The following is a 16,759-nucleotide window of genomic DNA, read 5'->3' as shown; positions in this document are numbered from 1 at the left end:
ACTAGGTGAATGCCCGTGCGTTGCAAAGGGAATATATAATACCACGATAACTTATGTACAAATATATAATATATTGTTATGAGAAAAGGTCCTCAAGCACTTATTTGATCTGAGCGACGACGATGGAGACTTCACCGACGTGGCAGCGCGCGAGGTCGCGCCACCAGAGCAAGCCGTCGCGGCCCTCAGAGTTATCCTCGATCGGAGGAGCCCGCGATGTCGTGGCCCGCTGGCCCGGTGAGGTGGGCCAGACCCCACCGCACGTCGAGAGGAGCGGACCTAGCATAAAAAATTATTATAAAGCATGCATCAAAGTAAAATATTGCTTTGTTGTTTTCATGTCACTTGAGAGCTAGAATGACGAAAGATGGGTAAAATATTGCTTTGTTGTTTTACTCGAGTGACATCCTCGAGAGAGCTAGAATGGTGAAATATGGGTAACGATCATTTGGATGTTCTTACTGCTAACATTGAACTTTAGAGCTGGAGTGATTTAGAAGTATCCATCAATTTGCATGTGTCAGAACATTTGACGCCTAATTGACATCCAATTAGCCAGGAAGGTCACTGATTGCAGATTCTTTGATTTGTATAATATTACTGGCTCTGTGAATATCCTTAGCTTGTTAGCAGTGGTAACATTTGGTGAAATATTGATGATCCAGTGAATTGAAATGAAGCTGATTTATCTATGGTAACCATTATAATTCAGTGCCATATGCATCTTCATGGTAATAGTCAAGTGTCCGTGCGTTGCAACGACACATAAATTATTCGATAAAATGGTATTGTACAACGATTACATGAAAATAATCTTAATATCTTATAAATTCTTTGCCAAAAACCAATACATGAATATTAGAGAATGTCAAGTTAATACTAGAGGGCAATAAGAGTCATCGAGGTTAGCGAGGAAAAGGGTCCTATCGTGCATGACGCTGACGAGGCAGCACGTCCTAGCCGTTGCGAGGTCCGGTTGGGCCTCTCACAGGCTTGACACGAGCACGAGGAAGCCTTCCTCCATGGCCATGAACAATGTACTAAGACGACCAATCTTCCTCTCAAACATCCGTTGATATGCATCATTGACGAGAAAAATTGGTGAATCAACTATTTAAAAAGACAACTGGTGAGCTCCAGTACATTTCTAATGATTGACGAGCCACTTCTTTTCTACTGAACAATTTATGAAGTAACACCTGCTAAAATGCAACTATGCTACCGTACTGTATAATTTGAAGGGAACAAACACTGTTCTCATAAAAGTGATAATGTAGTAGTCTTTATATCAATATAATTATGTTTTAGCTAAACCACTATCTATTAGAATTTAGCAAAACAATTACATAAAATATTCTCTTTTTTATCTACTGCATAATACAATATAACTTGTTATAAAAAATATTTGGCAGTTAACAACCATATTGTTTGAATAGGTACCCTATATATTTTTATCATAACTTCAGGAAATTTAAAAAGATTGACAACACCCATAAGCTCATTTTATTCACCGAACTCATAGAAATCTGAAACCTGACTGCTACCATAATTCCAGCAAAAAAAGTGCTTGCTGGCTCTTACCAATTCCCTCTAAAGCACCGATCTTATACTTAATTTGAACTATAGTATTGGTGGACTTCACATCGAGTAGCACTGTTTTCATCATCCAAACATAGATCTGCAAAGACGATAAAAGAAACAGAAAACAATACTAAGTAACCTTCGGTCTCTCGTATAAAAATATATTGTGTCAAACTTTACATTAAAAGAACACCAGAGTAAGAATGACGGTACATGTACAAAGCACAATAAAATAATAAAAACAAATACAATAAGCACCACACATAAATCTTAATCCCTTTTGATATTACCCACTTAGCTTCACAATGTACAACAACGTTAGTACTTAGTACTCAAGCAACTCGTACCACAATCCCATTTGATACTATAGCAATTACTACTAAGAATGTTGATGAAATCTTAGGGCTACTAAATGACTTCCAAGAACCGGTAAAAGTTGTGCCCTTAAACTGAAGTCTCACATAATCATCAACTACAAAAGTCGACACAGCATCCTCCCTGTATTCTTTCAACTTAATCTCCTCTTCCCTGCTAGGCACCATCTCCAAGAGTTCGGTTCCAAGGCTCTCTGCCTGCCCTGCTTCCAATAATGGTGAACAGTCAGAGGAAACCTGAGCAGCTTTGTAGGGATTCATGGTGCTCCCCGCAGCATCCTTCCTCTATGCACCTGACTTGAACTCAGCAAGGTACATGCCAAATCATCGTGAGTAGAAATCAGATATCCAAGAGATACGTGTAGGGGGCGGGTAAAAAACATGGAACACAAATTTATATTTCAACCATGTACTACAGGAGACGGCACAGGATCATGCATCATACAGGCAAATTCATAGATAAGCAACCAACCTTACTAAAAACCAGCATCCTGTCACTCCCATTGTCTAGACAAATATCTACACACAGATCTTAAGTTTTGATCTCTACAAACCACAACTTGCATGGTCTAGATCTGCTATCGATAACAGTATACCTGTGGTAGTCGCCCTTCATCTTGAGGTAGAATACCTTGGACTCGGTGGCATTGGTTGAATGGAAGCTATGGAACAGCAAAATCACAATGGAACACGTGCATACTGAGCCACATCCATTGAAAAATGAACGGGGGAGAAATGGCAAGAAGGATGATGCCCTGAAAAATGAAGCATAACCTTTTGGTGATTTCTCTTGTGGGACTATCTCTACAAGTTCAGACTTTGCAGGAGAGACAGCTCCAAGGCTTTGCAAAGAGCACACCGCCAATGCTGAAAGTATATGGAACCGTTCAGTTGCGAGTGTCATAGGTTAAAGAGCACAATCTATCCAAAAAACACCGAAAAAGAACTCTAAAAAGGAAACAAAACACACAAGAACCGAAGCCATGGTCCGAAGCACAAAAAAAGGAATGTCAAATGGCACGAAGAAATTGAGGAGTATCTTGTGGAGATATCGTGTAGCCATGGTCCATATCATCAGAGGCAGCATCAGAGGAGCCCATGCTGCGCTTGCCCGACCCACCAGCTAGTAGGCTGCCACCTGCCGCTGGCGTCGTCGGCCGGCCAGGGCACGAGCGGCGTGGAGCCATGAAATGACTCACAAAATATTAGCTTCAAAGAAAAGGACAAACTTCAAATATAAACATCACTGTGTGCTAAACACAAACTTCAAATATAAACCTGTATCAGTTTCTATTTTCTACTGAAGCAGTGTTTGTTGCCTTTTGACAATTTGACTTGGCTCCTAACACAGTGATGTTTATATTTGAAGTTTGTCACCTCGCTGTTGCCGCTAGAATCACACAACCGGGAGGGGATGCGGAGCCTACCTGGAAATTGCCGCAGCAGAGGTTGGATCAATGGTGAAAATTTTGACCTGATACAGCTTAAGCCAGAACCCTTTAGCTTCCTCTCACGCGGCTCTTCCAGATCCATGTGAGAAAAAAATGTGACAGGTCACATGCAAGTAAGGAAAAAACATACCATGTTTGGATGTGATTGAAGAGCACATTCCAATGCCACATGAGAAGCCTTGTGTCCCATCAAACGAATAAAGTAGTAATACTATCATTTAGAGTAAAGACACAAGCGGATCAGAAATTAGATTCAGTAATTAAAATTCATAAGAAAAAACTTTTAGTAGCATCTTCGATAAAACTTGATTATATTTTTTGCATATAAAACAGACATAAAACAATCACTTGATCATCGCTTCACAGTCATCATAGACAGCAGGGATAGACATGGGTTAGACGCTACATTCTTACTTTTCCTAAACTATTAGGCATACAAATCTTACCGAAATAGGAGTCACACCACATCGCCACTTGTTCACTGGATTCTTAAGATTTCTCACTGTAGCCATGTATCCGTTATCCATCCAATCCGGCAGCTATGATGTGGTAGCACACATGCCCCAAAAACTGAGACCAATAACCCACGTGTTAAACCAACAACAATCAATATTCTTTATTAAATGTGCTGGTGAGGGACTTGCGTAGGCATAATCACAATCAAACTTTGAAGGCAGTGCTCCCCTAGCTTGGTAGCCCAAGAAGTGACAGATTGCATTAAACTTCTTTCCTTTGTAAGTGTCCTCCTTCTGCAAAAATGGCTGAGAACATTATGAACTTACAGTGATAAAGATCTACTGTTTGCTTGTGTACAACAGAGTCCAAAGAAAGCATACCAAACGTCTGTTCATCTCAGTCTCAACTAACTGGGCTAGCAGCTTTTCAGTCTCAATCTGCACAAGTGCACAGAAAAAAATCGAGGTCAACCAGAAGCAACAATTTAAAACAAATTTGATGGTTTACATTTCCATATTCTATTGTACCTAGGAAAGTTGAGCCGAATCATCAGATTCAGGATGTAGTAGTAGCTGCATTAGAGAAACAAAGATGTTGAAACAACTGAACTCTGATGTGAAGTACAAACATCCTAGAATTATCAAATGAAACAATACATACCTAATACTTAATTTTGTCATGCTCATGGTTGCTTGGATCTGATTATTTGAGACACTTGTGGAGAATATTCCTGAACTATATGCTCTGCTTTAGGTACGTTTACACGTCTTATGACTACCCATTTATAATTTTACTCACTGGAGCTATTTGTTTATAGGAAATCCATGGCCTCCATGGCAAAGGTGTTTCTGTTGAGAATATCTCTTCTCAGCTTTCACCATGCTTATATAAGATTTTCAAAAATGAATAGAAATAGAGCATGATCCTAATCTGATTTGATCCTTAAATTTTATATTTATAAAGTTTAGATCCCATTACCGCCCCTACATCTAGGAGAAACAAATCAATATTATAAATAGATTGTGTGTCAGTGCTCCCTTTCATCTATTGAAGGAAAGGATAACCCACAGTTGTACAGGCTGAATAACTTTTAAAGGGCTACCTCAGTGGCTGTTTGAGCTTTTTTATTCTGATTGACGATTGATGTAGCATGGAGCGCATCCATTGAATTTATCTACTGTTGCAACTGAGTAATTTCATTATCTAATCTAGAATCAAGAAAAAAGAGGCTTTAATTTTTAAAGCATGTAAACATGGACACACAAAAATGGAACTACAAACACCTTCAACCGCCCAACAGAAAAGACAGAACCTTGCAATGTCAGCATTTATCTTTAGCCCTAAGATCGCACCCTGAGCAAACTGAAGCAGCTCGTCACGTTTTGCCTGGAAAAGAACATAGATGCCAACATTACAGTTGATGCATTTTATGCTTTTGCTGCCATCTAATAACACCAGGTAGAAAGTACATTTTACATGATTTATGAAGATAGCTAAACGATCAAATAACTCATATACATGAGTACATGGTTTAATACTAAGAACTGGTAAAACAAAAAAGAAAATTCATACCAACACTTCGTCACTATAACATGAGAATAACCTTGCCGTATTCTCCTAAAAGTCCTCCGCGTTGTTGTCGTATTCTCCTGAGCAGTGGTTGCAATGGGGACAACCTGGTATTTGTGTTTAAGTAAGGGTGAGTACACATCAATGTACTCAATAAATGTCCCCTTTGGCTGAAGTGGACTAGCTTTATGCGGGGTTAGGCTCAAAGCAATTGCTTTTAGTTCGTCAGGTATTTATCATTAGTAGAAGCCAACTTTTATCATAGAACCCAAGTTGTTATCCCAGAAGGCACCTCCTCAGAGAGGAAAATACCAGAAACCATAAATATAATCATCATCATAAAGTTATCTAAAGTATCCTCAATCAAAGAGGATCCCAAGACTGCTCTTAACCGCATGCATGGCTAATATACCAGCTTTTAACCCTCTGCAGAGGTCGCATACTTTACCCACGTGCCGTGATTCCCTTTCTAGCCTGGGTTTGCAAGTCTCGATCTTCACTACCGAGGTGATTGGCTAGGGATTCACTACATAGCCTTTACAAAGATTCCTCTGGTGTATAGCCGCCCGTTAGGTTCGCCAGTCGTACAAACATAGTACTCCTCCCTAAGGGACTGACTAACAAACCAAACCGAAAGAACCTTAGCACCCCACCCTTAGTAGAGAAAGCACTATGCCCTAGCCTCCATTGGCGCCACACCGGCAAAGCTAACTACACCTCTAGATTCCTCCAATTAATCAGCTAAGGGCATCCCGTACCACCCTCATGGTTGCACTGTTTTCCTGGGTGGTCTCTCAACGAACAATTCCTTACAAAGAGGTACTCGGGAAACAGCCCGAGCCCCCTATAGTGTCACAAGTTCATAATCATAACCAAAATGAATCATTGTATCATAAAGTATTTCTCATCATGTCCATTGATTAAGGTAAAGCACTAGCATGATATTGATCATAATAGCCTAATCCCAAAAAGGCAATCAAGGATAGGATAAATAGAAAACTAGTCAATCCTTAGGTTGATCATAGTATACAAGAGAGTGAATTATAAAGTAAGTAGGACATAATGGGTTAGATGACACTTGCCTTCACCAAGCTATTGCTCAGGGACTTCTCCTGCAACTCCCTTGGGAAACACGAACTGCTCGTTGTCTACGTGAAACAATCATTCATTCAATACACTTGGAGAATAGCAAATGAACAATACACCAAACAACGATATAAATCAAATAAATATGCAATCGTGATATGGAGCTCGCATCATTAGTAGACAAACAGTCGAGGCTTAGGGACATTGGCGGAACCAAGCAAGGTAGCTCGGTCACGCTGGGATAGGCACAACGCGCTGAGGGCATAGGCTTAGACGGTTGACATATTCACCACCTTGCCCGAGGGCATGGCATGGGCGGAGATGGCTGGCGGCTTCTCTGCCTCGTCCGAGGGCGTGGCGCGGGCTAGGATGGATGGCTGAGGGATTCTCCGCCTCGCCCAAAGGCACGACGCAAACTGGATCGGGTGGCTAAGGTTTTCTCCGCCTCGCCTGAGGGTGTGACGCAGACTAGCTCGGATAAATGCGGACTCTCCGCCTCGCTCAAGGGCGCGGCACAGACTGGCTCGAGTGAGGGCGCAGACCGTTGGGCCTTGGGCGGATGGTTAGGTTTAGGCTTAGATTAGTTAGAATCCAACCTTAGGATCTAGGGTGAACATCGGGGATTAGGTGGCCGGTTTCGACCCTTTCCATTGTCCACTAGAGACGGCGTCGCCCGCGTCAGCGGCGAGATGCTCACCAAAGACAAGGGGCGTGGGTGCTCCAGGGGTCTTAGATTTGCTGAGATGGTCTGGGAAGATGGGGAAGAGTGCGGGGAACCCAATGGTGGGGGCTGAACCGGGGTAGGGACACTAGAGGGTAGAGGTCCACAGTGGGGCTCGACGACAGCGCTGGGAATTCCGATGAGCAATTGCGCATAATTGAGAGCAAAGGAGGGAAACTGAGGGGGAAGGGGAGGTTCCTTACCTCAAAGCGAGACTCAGGATCCCCTCGAAGGCGGCGATGGCATGGTGGCATCTTGGGTCGACGATGGCAACTCCGGGATTGCAGGGGAACGACGGTTGAGCGCATGCAGAGCAAACTAGAGGGAGAAAAGGGGAATTGGGGGCGAGTCCTGAGCGGCTGGTACCGAGGCGAAGCTCACCGTGATAGGGGCAACGACTGGAGCTCGGAGGTGATGGTGGGAAGGCCTTTGTGACGGTGGTGGTGCTACTACGTGCTGGGTGGGGAAAATTGTCTGGGCGAGTGCAAATGAGGAGCGGAGGGGCGCTGGGGTCCGATGTCCTTATTTGAAACCCGAGCGAGGCAAGTGGGACGTGAACCGTGGGATGCGAGTGGTGGTTATCCATGCAGAACTCACAAGGTGGGCGCGACCTCTATGGAGCGGACAGTTGCGAGGAAGAAGACATGGCTGATGAGTGGGGTCGGCTAGTATAGAGAGAAAAAAGGGAGAGTGTGCGCGAGAGAGAGAGCCGACAGAGTGGGTCCACTATGTAGAGAAAAGGAGTGGCTTGGTCGACGGCGGCGCACCGATTGGGTGGGCCCATGGGGCAGAGAGAGGGTGAGCGCGCAGTGGAGCACGATCGAGGGTTCGGCTGGCTCGACTAAGGGCTCGGCTAGCTGGGCCAAATGGCCGAGGGTGGAAAGGGTTGGCTGGCTCAGCTGACTCAAATTCAAATATGACAAATTCAAGCATATGCATCAAACAAAAGACAAAAGTTAGGGTTCAACATGATGCAACATTTCATACTTCCTTAGGATTTTGTCTACTAGAAAATAGATACATCTCCAACTAAAACAATGACTCTCTTTCTAGATGAAAAGGAAATGGGTTAAGAGAGAATAGAATAGAGGAGTAACACCTAAATTTGTGAATAAGAGCAAAGAATTTTTATACCCATAAATTCAGGGTGCTACTTTCACTCCTATTCTTTGGCTGAAGAACAATGCTGATTTCACATTGTTGGGGACTTGTTCTCAAATGCTATGAGTCAAGAACAAGGCAACACAAAGAATGTTAAACGACAAAGTCCTTCGTCCTTCGAAGCATTATTTCCCTTGGGATATAATGATTTTCGGACGAAGGTTATGAAGGACATACCTTCATAAACACAATATACCATAATGAAGAAGGATTCATATGTGATATAAAGGATAACGAAAATAATTATGCATAATTATCAACTCATTTTCATATTATTATTATAAAAACATAGAAATGACATCAAGTTACAAATGTACCTTCGGCTCGAAAGAAAGTAAAGGTACAAGCGTGACGCAAAAGTAAATGCCAAGTCAGCGTGAACAGTACGGGGGCACTGTTCACCTATTTATAGACACGGGACACAGCCCATGTAAAATTACATCCATGCCCTTTACATTTGGTAGTAATTCTATAGTAATCCACCGAGGTCTGAATAGCCTTTTCATCTTTAAGTCGGTTCCCTTTTCTGCTATCATGCCGAAGCTTTCCTGCTCACAGCTTCAGCGCTGTGTCAACCTTCTTATTCTTTGGGCTTCTCCCACTGTGGTACCGATTCGAGTCCGAAGATACTTGTTCACACATTATACTCCAGAAACATTGTTTAAATCATGTTTTTGAGGACCTTCGGAAGCCGAAGGCCCCCAACAGTAGCCCCTCGCAATATTAATTTGTTAGAATGATAAATTTAGATTGCGACATGGACGAAGGCCTTAAGCCGAAGGTCCGAAAAAACACCTTCCCTTTGCTAGAATAGCAACATTCACTGACAAGCGGGGCCCTCCAATTTTTAATGTACTGGGCGTATAAATAAGAGCATACCACGAGCTCAGTTGGTACGCTTTCTTGCCATCTGCTCTTGCTTACTCAATTTTTTGCTCTTGCGTACCAACACTTGCTTGGCTTTTTAAGTTTTTAAGCTTTGGCTCTAAAAACAGTTTTTTAGCATTTTCGAAGATGTCTGAAGATAAAAAGGCTGCTATCGAGATGAAGCTGAGTCTCTCTGAAGAGAAAAACCTGGGGTTTCTTGAAGCAATGTCGAAGACCAATACAGAAAAGATTACCAAAGAGATTTTAGAAGGTTTATCTGAAGATACTGATGACAGCGACAGTTATGATGTGGATAGCGGTGGTGAAAGCTCCGAAGATCTCCCATGGCGACCAAGCCATGCGGTTTCCGGTAGATCAAGTATCAAAGAAAATCATCTTGTCAACATGAGGGGAAGATATTTCTGGGATTTATCCGTTGTGAGGGCTGACGAAGGGGAGAAGACTTGTCCGACCCCTGAGGAAAATGAAGTCGTAGTATTCCGAAGCTTTTTGAAAGCTGGACTACGATTTCCCCTGAGCAGCTTTGTCGTAGAAGTACTGAAAATATTTGAAGTCTATCTTCACCAACTTACCCCCGAAGCAATCATAAGGATGAATATCTTCGTGTGGGCCGTGAGAAGCCAAGGTCTAGAGCCTGATGCAAAAAGTTTCTGCAATATACACGAATTGTTATACGAGACAAAACCCTGGGGTAAGGAGCAGTATCATAATAATTTCGGCTGCTACAGTTTCGTCTCTCGGTCCGGGTCAAGCTGTCCCGTGCCAACCTTTCGGAAGAGATGGCCCGACAACTGGATGACTGAATGGTTTTATGTGAAGAATGACCTGGAAACACGGGAAGATATTAAAGGTATAATTATGCGCCCTATTTGGCAACGCTTCGGCCTGCGGAAGCCGAAGGTTGAAATGAACGAAGCTGCCGAAGAATGCTAGAGAGCCTTCGGAGTTATTTGCTCTTTTATTGGAACGAGAGATTTGGTTCAAGAGCATATTGCCTTCAGAGTATGGCCGCTCGCGGAAAAATGGGAAATGCCGCAAGAGACCATAAAGGAGGCTGACGAAGGTGGACTTATCAGGCTGAAGTATACTTTCAAGTTTGGAGATAAATTCGTTGAGCCAGATGATGACTGGCTAAAAAGCATTGAAAATTTAAGTGATGAACTACTTGGGGTTTATTCAAAGGCCGAAGATACTGCATTGTCAGCAGCCTTCGGAGGCCGGAAAAAGAAAAGACTGAACCAGGTGTTTGACGCAATTGGGTTCGTGTACCCCGACTACCACTATCCAGCGCGGGGCCAAAAAAGAAAAAGCGCAGCTTCTGCACAAGAAACTGCTTCAGCCGCTCCCAGCGAGCCAGCGCCGAAGAGACAAAGGGTAAAGATTCTTACACACCGGCCACGGTACATTGAACCGGCTACAGTGCCTGAATTCGCCGGCGAAACCTCTTTGGCCACCGAAATTAAAGAACCAACTTCTGTGCCGAAGATCAAAGAAAAAACTGAAGCACCCTCAGCAAAGAAAGCAGAAAAACCGAGAACTGAAGGATCGAAAATATTGGAAATTTTAAGTCCTTCAGGAAGTGTTGAAACAATAAAATACCAAAAGGGCCCAGCGGTGACCCCGAAAAGAAAAAGAATGGTCAATGTACTAGATGTTCTGGAGACAATTAAATCCTCAAGCACGACTCCGAAGAAAACTGTTGAAACTTCCGAAGCAGAAACTGAATTCTTTGATACTAAAACTCCAAAACAACAAACTGAGACCGAAGCTGGGCCTTCAGAGCCCACGAAGGTAAAACCCTTGGAAACCGAGGAGGAAAAAATGACGGAGCCAATTCTTGTTGAAGAAATAAGTGCTGTTGCCCCCGAAGCATCCCCCAAAGTCCTTGATTATATTGTTTGACATGCTTCGGGGAAAAAGTTATCAGAAGAAGAAGTTTTTGAAGCTAATCATTATGCCAAAGAATTGAGATATCCGAAGGGGGCACTAGTGTTCAATGGCACAAATGAAGAAGATTTCCTATACTGCCTCCCGGATAACAAAGAATTACTCGTCTATCGGGAAATGGCCCGAAGCATGGGGTTTCCGAAGCTGGAGGCTGGCCTCTGCGCGATGACAAAGGATGATCTTGCGGACAGCCTTGCGTATAATAGCCTGAAGGTACGAGATCTGCGCATTTGGAAGCTTTATGACTTGAAATCTATTCTTTTATTCTTATACTAACTCTTTTACATATAGGGTTTAATACTAAGCAACGCGCTGAGAGCGCAAAAGAATGCCGAAGACGAGAGCTATGAAATTGCTTTTAACAACCTTCGAACAGAGGTTATCAAACTAAGAAACGAAGCCTTGGAAAAGGACAAGATCCTAGTTACATTGGTGGATAAAATAAAGGAGAACGAAGCCGCCTCTAAAGCGCAAGCTGCAGCTCAAAAGCTCGAGATTGACGACCTTCGGAGGCAATTAGCGCGAGCTAAAGAAGAACGCATACTTGAAGAAACGAAGCGAGAACTTAGTGACCAATGGGCAAATCATTTAGAAGGAACTGTTGAAGAGCTTCGTTCATCCAAGAAAAGATGTTATGACAAATCTAAAGAGTGTGTTAAGAAAATGAAGGCTAGCTTCGCCAGCGTTGGCGCATTTTCGAGCGAAGAAAACTTTACAAGAGGCAACCCCGAAGGCCCCATTGAATGGATTAATCATGAAGCTGAGGCCTTTGAGGAAATTTTAAATAGCCGTGGAGACATATGCGCTTTTTCGGATGCCAGGGGGATTGCCACCATTTTGTAGAGGAAAGGCTGCGAACATGTAAAATTTTTAGCACAATCCGAAACTGCCTTGTCCTTCGAAGATGCAAAGGACCCTTCGACTGAAGCTAGCATGGTTGGTGGAAAATTTTTCACCGATATCTGGGATAATGGTGGCCGAGAAATGGCCCGAGAAATTATCCAAAAAAGCGAAAAAGGCATCCATGATGCTAGAAAAGTGGCCGAGGCTGCTGAGAAAAGCGCAGAGCCTGAAGGGCAAATAGGTATTAACTAATGATTCTCATTGTTTTATAATTTTTGATTTCAAACTTCGTTCGCCATTTGTAATAGCAACGTAGCTGTATCCTGTCCTCCCTCAGATCCTACTAAAGCGTCTCCGGGCCCTCCCCCGAAAGATGATGATGAAATTAAAAAGATGGCTGAAGCTATCATGGATCAAGTTGTCAATCAACTCCTGAACGAAGCTGCGGAAGTAGTACTTAGGGAAGACTAGGTGCTATTGTAAAAACATCTGAAATGTAATATATGTAATATCTTGTAATCCTGAATGTAGTATACTTGTTTTTTTTATGGTTCAATTCTTTACGATGCATGAAATTTTACATTCGTACCGTTTTTGAGTCTTCGACGAAAAAACACCTTTCCTTCTTTTCATGCTTCGTGAAGAAGAATTTTCATTTATCAGAACAATATCCATAGCGTCCTGATGAAGAATACCCAAGCTTCGTGAAAATATTTTCCGAAGCTACAGTCCGAAGATCAATATTGCATTTTTCCGAAGATCGATACTGTGTCCCCTTCTTGTGCCATATGCAGCATGATGTATGATGCTTATGCTATGCGAAATGATGCGATGATGTTATGCTATGTAAAATGGTATTTATTCCGAAGATACACATACATCCCTGCAATAAAACACATAATCTTTTTAAATCAGCGTTGACTTTTCGCTGTAAGCCTCCCTTAGGAGCTTCTTCGCCTTTTACTTCAGCGGAATCAGCGTTTATTTTTCGCTGTAAGCCTCCCTTAGGAGCTTCTTCGCCTTTTACTTTCGGCGGTATTCGCGTTGACTTTTCGCGCTTCGCCTTTTACTTAGGCGGTATCAGCGTTTATTTTTCGCTGTAAGCTCTGCATTCCCTTTGGAACGACTTCTGAGCAGAAAACTTACACTGCGCTCCCTTTGGAACGACTTTTTGTAACTTCAGCAAACTTACTCTGCGTTCCTTAGAACGACTTTTTGTTGCTTCGAAGAATTCATACTGTGCCTTTTTAAAATAAAGTTTTGATAATTCGAAGGTCCTTCTTGCTATTACAAATCTTTAAGCTTCAACAACTTAAGCCTGTGGAGAAGATATATTTTCCTTGTGGCAAACAACGAAACTATTACATGAAATTTAAAAAGTGTCCTTTATTACACAGAAAATAAAACTGAATGGAAAAGACTACTATCAAGGTAGGATACTTGTCAGTAAATGTGCTTCGACTCTGGCACAGTGCTATTGACTGTGCGAGCTTCGGACTGTTCTCTAAGGTCCCTTTGATGTTGAGCATATTGGCCCCCTTCTGGCTGCTGGCCTTGTTGCAGCGGTGGTGGAGGCGGAGGCTGTTGCCAGGAAGCTTGAGGTTGACTCGCCGAAGCAACAGAAACTGCAGGGTGGTTACCTACATATTCTGGGATATAAGGCGAATGATACGAAGCAGTGTGCATGATCTGCTTCGGCTGACTCTGTTGTGCTGCAGCTTCGGCTATCTCCTTCTGCTTCTGGATGGTAACATGGCACATCCTGGTGGTATGGCCCTTGTTTTCACCACAGAACAAGCAAAATATTCTCCTTGGTTGATCTCCAAACCTTCCGCTGAAGCCCCTGGCGCCTCTGCCTCTTGGAGCTGGCGGCCGGAAGGAGCTTTGCTGTTGCCCCGAAGCCTGCGAGGAGCACTGTGGCCTTTGCTGCTGACTCCCCTTATCATCATTTGAGTGGAATTGTGAATTGACCTGACATGCCTCGGATAAAATCTTCCTCCGAAGCCTCTAGTCATCTCGGAAAACCTGAAAGCCTCCTCCCTTCTTTGACGAAAATCATTGTCGGCCCGAATATACTCGTCCATCTTCTGGAGCAGCTTCTCCAAAGTTTGAGGAGGCTTCCTAGCAAAGTACTGAGCTGAAGGCCCTGGCCGAAGTCCCTTGATCATGGCTTCAATTACAATTTCGTTGGGCACTGTTGGCGCATGTGCCCTCAAACGTAAGAACCTCCGGACATACGCCTGAAGGTATTCTTCGTGATCCTGGGTGCACTGGAATAGAGCTTGAGCAGTGACCGGCTTCGTCTGAAACCCTTGGAAGCTGGTTAACAACATGTCCTTCAGCTTTTGCCATGAAGTGATCGTTCCTGGTCGGAGGGAGGAATACCAGGTCTGAGCAACACTCCTGACAGCCATAACAAAAGATTTTGCCATGACTGCAGTATTGCCACCATACGAAGATACTGTTGCTTCGTAGCTCATCAAAAACTTCTTCGAGTCTGAATGGCCGTCGAATATGGGAAGCTGGGGCGGCTTGTAGGACGGAGGCCAAGGTGTAGCCTGCAGCTCAGCAGACAGAGGAGAAGCATCATCAAAAGCAAAATTTCCATGGTGGAAATTCTCATACCAGTCATCTTCGTTGAAGAAATCCTCCTGATGAAGGTCTTTGTGCTGAGGCCTTCGGTTCTGCTCATCCTGAGTAAGATGACGAACTTCTTCAGAGGCTTCGTCTATCTGCCTTTGCAGTTCAGCTAGCCTGGCCATCTTTTCCTTCTTCCTCTGCACCTGTTGATGAAGCATCTCCATGTCTCTGATTTCTTGGTCTAGCTCATCCTCTTGCGGTGTCGGGCTGACAGCCTTTCTCTTCTGGCTTCGGGCCTCCCGAAGGGAGTGAGTCTCCTGATTGTGGTCTAGTGGTTGGAGAGCTGCAGCCCCAATTGCTGAAGCTTTCTTCGGCGCCATAGCGAAGGTTTGTGATTGCCGAAGGTGTTCAAAACTCAAGGAGTGGAAGTGAGTTCACCGGAGGTGGGCGCCAATGTTGGAGACTTGTTCTCAAATGCTATGAGTCAAGAACAAGGCAACACAAAAAATGTTAAACGACAAAGTCCTTCGTCCTTCGAAGCATTATTTCCCTTGGGATATAATGATTTTCGGACGAAGGTTATGAAGGACATACCTTCATAAACACAATATACCATAATGAAGAAGGATTCATATGTGATATAAAGGATAACGAAAATAATTATGCATAATTATCAACTCATTTTCATATTATTATTATAAAAACATAGAAATGACATCAAGTTACAAATGTACCTTCGGCTCGAAAGAAAGTAAAGGTACAAGCGTGACGCAAAAGTAAATGCCAAGTCAGCGTGAACAGTACGGGGGCACTGTTCACCTATTTATAGACACGGGACACAACCCATGTAAAATTACATCCATGCCCTTTACATTTGGTAGTAATTCTATAGTAATCCACCGAGGTCTGAATAGCCTTTTCATCTTTAAGTCGGTTCCCTTTTCTGCTATCATGCCGAAGCTTTCCTGCTCACAGCTTCGGCGCTGTGTCAACCTTCGTATTCTTTGGGCTTCTCCTACTGTGGTACCGATTCGAGTCCGAAGATACCTGTTCACACGTTATACTCCAGAAACATTGTTTAAATCATGTTTTTGAGGACCTTCGGAAGCCGAAGGCCCCCAACACACATAGGGGCAGAACATCACCGTGCTTTTGACACAATTAAATAGTACATGTCTTTGATTCTGGTGCTTAAGGCACCAAAGAGCGGCTTCCTTTTAGGCTATATGTAATAGCTGAAGATAAGGTCATTGGTGTTGTTTTGACTCAGGAGACCGAAGGGAAGGAACATATCAAAGTTTATCTAAATCGTTGGCTGGTGGATGCTAAAACGAGGTACACTTTTATTGAAAATTATATATTTTCTAGCTCTTGTACTATCGCTTGACAAATCGATGTGATTAAATGCATGTTGAAAACCCAATTATGAGTGGTAGAATTGATAAATGGGTTATGCACTTATAGAATATGATTTGGCCAATGAGTCTTTGAAGTATATGAAAGGCCAGGTCATAGTTGATTTTATTGTAGAACATTGGATTGAAGATTCTTTTGAGCTAGATGTATTCTATATTACTGCCAGCCCCTGGAAACTTTACTTTGATGGACCAACTTGCAATGAAGGACAAGGAATTGACATTGTGCTTTTTTCACCAAAAGGTGTTGCCTTTGAGTTCTCTAGCTGATTGGGGTTTCATTGTACTAATAATCAAGCCAAATATGAAGCTTTCGTATTCGGTTTGGAACCCCTGATATATATGGGGGCGAGACATGTAAGAGCTTTTGTCGATTCTTAGTTAGTAGTCCAACAAGTTTCTATAGAGTATCATTGTTTAGATGGTACCTTTAATAGCTATCTCAAAAAATGTAAGAACATAATATGTTTATTTGATGAATTTGACAGTCGTCATATATTTAGAACTAGGAATTTCAAAGCTAATGGCTTGGACTAGGAGGCTTCAGGGTATTAGATAAATAAAGAAAAGTTTCATATGTCTTAAAATGTGATAGTTGGTGCTGTAAGGCTGAGGCTACAGACATCGAACCGAACATGTGAGGTCAGCGGACCATCCACACAAGCGTTGGACGATCTGAGTGAGGTG

At 43.0% G+C, this 16,759-nt stretch overlaps 1 long non-coding RNA gene across 1 annotated transcript; it reads right to left on the bottom strand.

Moving 5' to 3' along the window:
* Positions 1-3,325: 3,325 nt before the first annotated feature.
* On the bottom strand, positions 3,326-4,756 carry LOC103630021 (uncharacterized). Its single transcript, XR_002262830.2, has 3 exons — positions 4,390-4,756; positions 4,243-4,299; positions 3,326-4,155 (listed from the first exon to the last, which is right to left on the bottom strand). It is a non-coding gene; the product is annotated as an uncharacterized lncRNA (long non-coding RNA).
* Between the last annotated feature and the right edge of the window lie 12,003 nt (positions 4,757-16,759).

Source organism: Zea mays, chromosome 6, assembly GCF_902167145.1.
Source record: "Zea mays cultivar B73 chromosome 6, Zm-B73-REFERENCE-NAM-5.0, whole genome shotgun sequence".
Taxonomy (NCBI): domain Eukaryota; kingdom Viridiplantae; phylum Streptophyta; class Magnoliopsida; order Poales; family Poaceae; genus Zea; species Zea mays.
Note: the sequence above shows the minus strand (reverse complement) of the source record. Positions and strands in the feature narration are given on the sequence as shown.